The sequence below is a fragment of the Melanerpes formicivorus genome, unplaced genomic scaffold (genome assembly GCF_026170545.1).
Source record: "Melanerpes formicivorus ecotype bairdi unplaced genomic scaffold, bMelFor1.0.p_v2 SCAF_1, whole genome shotgun sequence".
In the NCBI taxonomy this organism is placed as follows: domain Eukaryota; kingdom Metazoa; phylum Chordata; class Aves; order Piciformes; family Picidae; genus Melanerpes; species Melanerpes formicivorus.
Genome location: NW_027142353.1, coordinates 27307745 through 27313260, shown reverse-complemented (window position 1 = coordinate 27313260; position 5516 = coordinate 27307745). Strand labels below are relative to the sequence as shown.

The following is a 5516-nucleotide window of genomic DNA, read 5'->3' as shown; positions in this document are numbered from 1 at the left end:
GGAGGGGGGCGGGGGAGTTAATACACTACCTTCTCATGCAGCTAAAAGTTTCTTGTTTGTTTTACTGCCCTCCAAGCAAGGTCTTTTTGCACCTATGGGGAAGAGGCTTGTTTGTATTTTTGCTTGCTCGTCTGAGCAAAGTCAATGGAATAAAATAAAAATAAATAAATTAAAAAAAAAAAAAAAAAAAAAAAAAAGGATATAAGTGGGCGAATCTCTGAGAATATGCCTGACTGGGAGGCATATTCTCAAACAACAAAAAGAAAACCACAAACAAAACCATCACTAAAAAAAATGGCAAAACAAAACCAACCTAATTCTAGAGAGGGTGGGAGGAAGGGCAGTGTCCCAATTTCCATTCTGAAGACTGCCATAAAATAATAATAACAATAATAATAATCACATTGAAGGCTGGGGCGGGGGAAGAGTTTTATTTTTGCGAAGTGTAAGTCTCTAAGAAGAAGGAATCCTTCGTGACATTTGGTGTCCCCGGACAGGCTCGTCCCCCGGGGGATGCTGGGGGGCCTAGGAGCCGGCAGAGCGCGGTGCTCCGTCCGGGAGGGACCAAGGTTCTCCCTCCTATCCTTAACTTCTGGAGGCGGGTCGTTTCCCATTTCCCTAAAACTAGAAGGCCAGCTGGGTCCTCATCCTCTCTTCGCCAGCCCAACCCTCTCACCCCGCCGGAGGTGCGGTCAGTCCATGCGCGGACGCCAGCCAGCGCCCGATCCACCTGAGCCAGGGCCCGCTTTGCTTTCTTGTTGCACCCCTCGGGCAGGAGATGCTTCCTCGCAGCAGAGCACAAACGGGCGGCCTTGCGACTCGCCCCCGTCCTCCCCAGCCCGTCGCCCCTGGGGTCTTCCTCAAGTTTTTCTCAACTCTCTCAGTTCCCTTCGCTGGACTTGCCCTTCCCCAGCCTTCCTCACCGCTGCCCCAAGTGCCCAGGTCCCGCAGGCGGCGGGGCGGCCAAGGAGCAGCAGGGAGGGAGAAGGAACTATCTCCTTCGTGTCTTCGCTTTCTGCCTGTCCTCTCCAGCACGCACAGAGCCCGGCAACAGCTGCCGCTCCTACCTCTCCCCCGCCAACCCCGGGTGAAGACTGCAGCCGGGCCCCCTGGAAAGGCCTCGGCGCTCCGCGGAACACCCTTCATCCTCGCTGCCCACTGGTGCTTCTTCTTCAATGATAACACAAAAACTCCGGACCCTTCCAGAGGGGAATCTCCTTCCGAGACTATTCCTAAGCCCACGAGTTCCTGAATGTTTGCAGCTTTCAGCAGGAGACGTTGCCTCTCGCATCTTTGTGCAGTTTTCACAACCCGAAAGGAAACTTCTGGGCTTTGTGCTGGGGGCCAGGAAGGACCCCTGGAGCTCACACCGCCCCCTCTTGCACCCCATACATAGCCTGCTTACCTCTGTCTTTGAAACTGTGTTTAAAATAGCAGCTGAAACACAATTAATTGTAAGTGATTAACATGGATTAGTTTGCGTTTGGCCTCTAAAGCACTTTAAGTCAATTCAGTAGCCATAATAATAATTAATTCATTAATAAGTACTATTGGTGCTTCATCACTAATGCCAAGAAAAGTTTCCTGAGAAGTACAGGTGGCAGGGAGTGTTAAAATGAAAACATTCGCATGCAACTTTTTTAACCAGAAGGGAAAGCACTTTGGTTATATTTGGAGACATGTGTCTCACACATTCCCCACCCCCTCCCTTTTTTTTTTTTTTTTTTTTTTTTTTTTTTTTCCTTAAACTATGTAAGAATAAACATTACAGCTCTGGGCTTTTAATTTCTCCAGATGGAATCATAAAGTACCTAGTGGATTTTTATTTTTTTCCCCTACTATACAATTGAGGACACATGTCTGCTTTTCTCAAGGACCTAGAAGCAACTTAATTTGAAGGCATAACTACTGAACCACATTTTGAATAACACACTCAAACAAGTTCACTTTAAAAGGCAGGAAACCGCTAAGAGTACAGCACTAAAAGTTGCTCCTTCCCGCTGGAGCGGCAGTGGAAAGATCGTCCTCCTGGCCCTTCAGGTACACTTTGTCTCTTCGTATACCTACAGAAACTTGTAAGTGGCATATAGAGGGCGGGAGCTCATCCTAAGAGCTCGCATCCCTGGGGGGCTTCCCCCTCTCGCTGCAGACCTAAAAGACTGATAGGGATTCCACCTCGACACAGCGGAGAAGCCCTCTGATACGCCGAGGACAGAAGTCTTCTCCCCCTTCCCCCCAAGGCTGAAGCGAGGGGTTCATTCATTCCCCTGGCGTTCCTCTCCGACCCTCACAGGCACACTTGGGCATCCAGCAAAGAGAAGGAGGGAGTCCCGAAATCCCACCGCTCAGCTACCTTAGGGATACACGCATACTGAGGGAGTTAGGTTTCTGGTTTTGTTTTGTTTTGTTTTTTCCCTGTGATGGGAATGAACACAAAACCGTACTCATCTCCCTAACTAGACTCATCCTCCCCCCACCCTTCCTCCCCAGCCCCTCCGGGTCTGACTTACATGTGTTTAGAGCAATGGCAAGGGGCTCCCAACTGGAGCCCTGGCAGAGGGCGCATTTAAAGTGTGGATGATTTACTTCCCTACAATTCAGGTCCCGCGTGTGAGCCTCCAGCCTCGCGTCAGCTGGGTACTGAAGACAAACGGCCTTAAATATGCATAAGGAACAGTTCGCTTTCTTAAAGGAGAACTTACCCCACTGGAAAGTTCACAGCCCGACGGCAAGCACGGGACGGGGGGGTGCGGGGGTGGAGTGGCCTTTGCGTCAGGACAGCCCTAACTTCTTTGCAAAGTGTTCGTTTACAGTCTTCAGCGCAGGGCCTCGGAGGGCCACCCGGCCGCCTCTCTGTTCGGGGACGGGTGGAGCAGGGCGGGCGAATAGCTCTCTGGCTCCAGGAACTCCGTTCCAGCGGGGCAGCGCTTTTACCCCGCAGCCCCGACACAGGGTCCCCCCTTTCTCGGCCAGGATGGGCGAAAAGCAAAGCCGGGCACTGAGTGCAGTCCTGCTCCGGCGGGTTCCTGCAATAGTCCCTGACCGGTTGCCCGAAATTTTGCGAGATCCCCTAAACCCGAAGAAAACACGGGTCTCTAGGAAAAAAAAAAAAAAACCAACAAAACCAAACCAAACCTCCAAAAGCGATGTATTGTGTGTGATTGTGCGGAGGGAGTGTTAACGAAACAATCAACCAACAGAGAGCACGCAGCCGGTGCAAATACCCTGAGCAGCTTTTTGGAAAAGTAACGCGGGGGTACACGGGGAATCTGCGCGCCCGCTTTGCTGAGCTCCCGGGCGGGCACCGGTCGGTGGCAAGCCATCCCCCCGACTCCTGCAAGATCTTTCCCTGGAAGGTGCACCGGCTCCTTCAAGCCCCCGCTCGCTCTCCCGCCTGCTTCCCGTCTTGCCCTGATGGACCACAGGGGCCCAGCACGGGCGCCGGGGTACTGGCCTCCCCGGGCGCTCCCCGCGGGGAAATGCCATCCCCCTGCCGGACGCTGCTCCTCCTCTGCCCAGGCCCTCCGCGTTTCGGACAATAAAAGGGTTACTTTTTAAAATTACTCCTCCTCCCCCGCAGCCTCTCCCCCCTCCCCCCCCCCAGTGGTTGTAAGTCTGTAGCGCCATCTAATGGGAGGCGGCCGGGCCGAGAAGCTCCGCACCACCCAGGGCGGGGCACGACCGGGGGTAGTACGGCCCAGCCCGGCCGCTGCTACCCAGCGGGCTTTGCCCCCACTGTCGGCTCCTACCGGGGCCTCCCGATGCTCCCAACCCTCAGAAACGCCGAGATTCGGGTACCTATTCCGTCCCTTTCTCCCTCACTTTTTATTTGCCTTTTTATTACATTTTAAAAATATCCCCCCCCCCCCCGCATTTACTTATAAAAACCCAAACCCAAAAACATCTTCTTTTTTTTTAAATTTTTCTCTCTTTTTTCTCTTCTCATTTTTTAATATTTTTTCCCCTCCTTCTTAAATATTTATTTTCTCCCCCCCCTTTTTTTAATTTTCTTCTTTTTTTTAAAGCACCTCGTCCTAGGCAAAGCAGAGGCCAACCGCAGGGCACGCTGATTTCTTTAATGGCAGGTCCCAGACTGCTGCCCTGACACCCTGCAGGTTCAGTAGCACAGGCTGCAGAGTGGAGAGGGGCATGTAGGATACAGTGGCCCGCGGGGGAGTGGGTCTTGGGTGGAGATCGCCCTTGGGAATGTGGTGGTGCCCGTGGCAGAAGGTTTCGATCCTCTACATAAAACCTGCCCTGAAGGTGCTTTTTAATTTGGCCAAGGGTGTTCCCCCAGGAGCTTCCCCTAGCCTCTGCATTTTAACTGATTTGTTTTGTCTTGTTTAGTGTCATTGTGGGCGTGAAGATCCAGTAGAACTACCCTTTTTTTTAATTTATTTTTGTTTCTTTTTTTGCAGGGGATGGGGGCAGGAGGAGGAATGAATGCATCTCAGCAAGGCCAGAGTTGAGGCTGGGTGAGAGAAGGCCCTCCTAGTCCAGCATATTTGACTTCTTTCCCTTTTCTGGGAGGTCAGGGAGGGTTCCATATGCTGCATCTTACAAGTGACTAAAGACTCCATTTCTGCTGCTTCTTTGGTGTCCTGGGAAGCTCTCTGTTCTCAAAACTTTTAAGCATATGCTAATTTTTGAGGTTAAATTATGATGATAATTTTTTTCCATGGCACTGCAGCTATGCCTGTATTTGCAGCCAGAGTAGCACTTAATTTGGAAGACAGCTGACCCAGTCACCCCCTTTGTTTGAGGCACCAATTAGGAACCTAGATTAGAAGCCTGCTCACCCGAGGCCCATGACGTGAGCAAAAAAAAGAAACAGAGACTCCATGGGACAAGTTTGGGCTCATGTAAAATTTCAGTTGGTCTTCAGAGGGGCCTGCCTCGATGGCTCTTACCACCTCTAAGGGCTCCAGGTAGAATTACAGAATACAGACCCTTCTGCTGAACCAGGATAGATTCTTCTGCTTCTATATTTCTGTTACAGATACAGAATATGAGCTACATTTTCATACACACATGACAATTTTGCTGTGTTTACCTAGGTCTTCAGTACATGAATGCTGGCAGGGAGTCCCAAAAAAGCACAGAATTCTTTCTGTCCATTCCTCAAGTCATCAAATGGCAGTGTATCCTTTGGCCAGCAACAACTGTATTTAAATCAACCACTGATATAGTATTTATTGTTCAGCCCCAGTTTGTCCACCCAGTGCCCTTGGATATCACTTCTATGTGTGGCAAATTGTATGGTGGGTTACATTAGCCAAGGTGATTTTGGCAGATTAGGTACCTAAGTATCACTGACATTTATTGACTCTGAAGTTTACCACTGCTAAGGCATTTAAGGCCCAGCCCAAACTGAGGGTTTAGACTCTGAACTCCTGTGTGAGGTCCTGACTTCCTCCAGTCACCAACAAGGGGATAAAATCTTAAACAAGAGTTACAGGTCTAAACCCTTTGTTGTATGTGGACCTTAGTCTTAAAGCCCATACTAAAATATTTAC

The 5516-nt window shown here is 50.4% G+C and overlaps 1 long non-coding RNA gene across 1 annotated transcript; it reads left to right on the top strand.

The window, feature by feature from the left end:
* The first annotated feature begins 3737 nt into the window (after positions 1-3737).
* Positions 3738-5141, top strand: LOC137440341 (uncharacterized). The gene is made up of 3 exons (XR_010987175.1): positions 3738-3794; positions 4419-4475; positions 5058-5141. It is a non-coding gene; the product is annotated as an uncharacterized lncRNA (long non-coding RNA).
* The last annotated feature ends 375 nt before the right edge of the window (positions 5142-5516 follow it).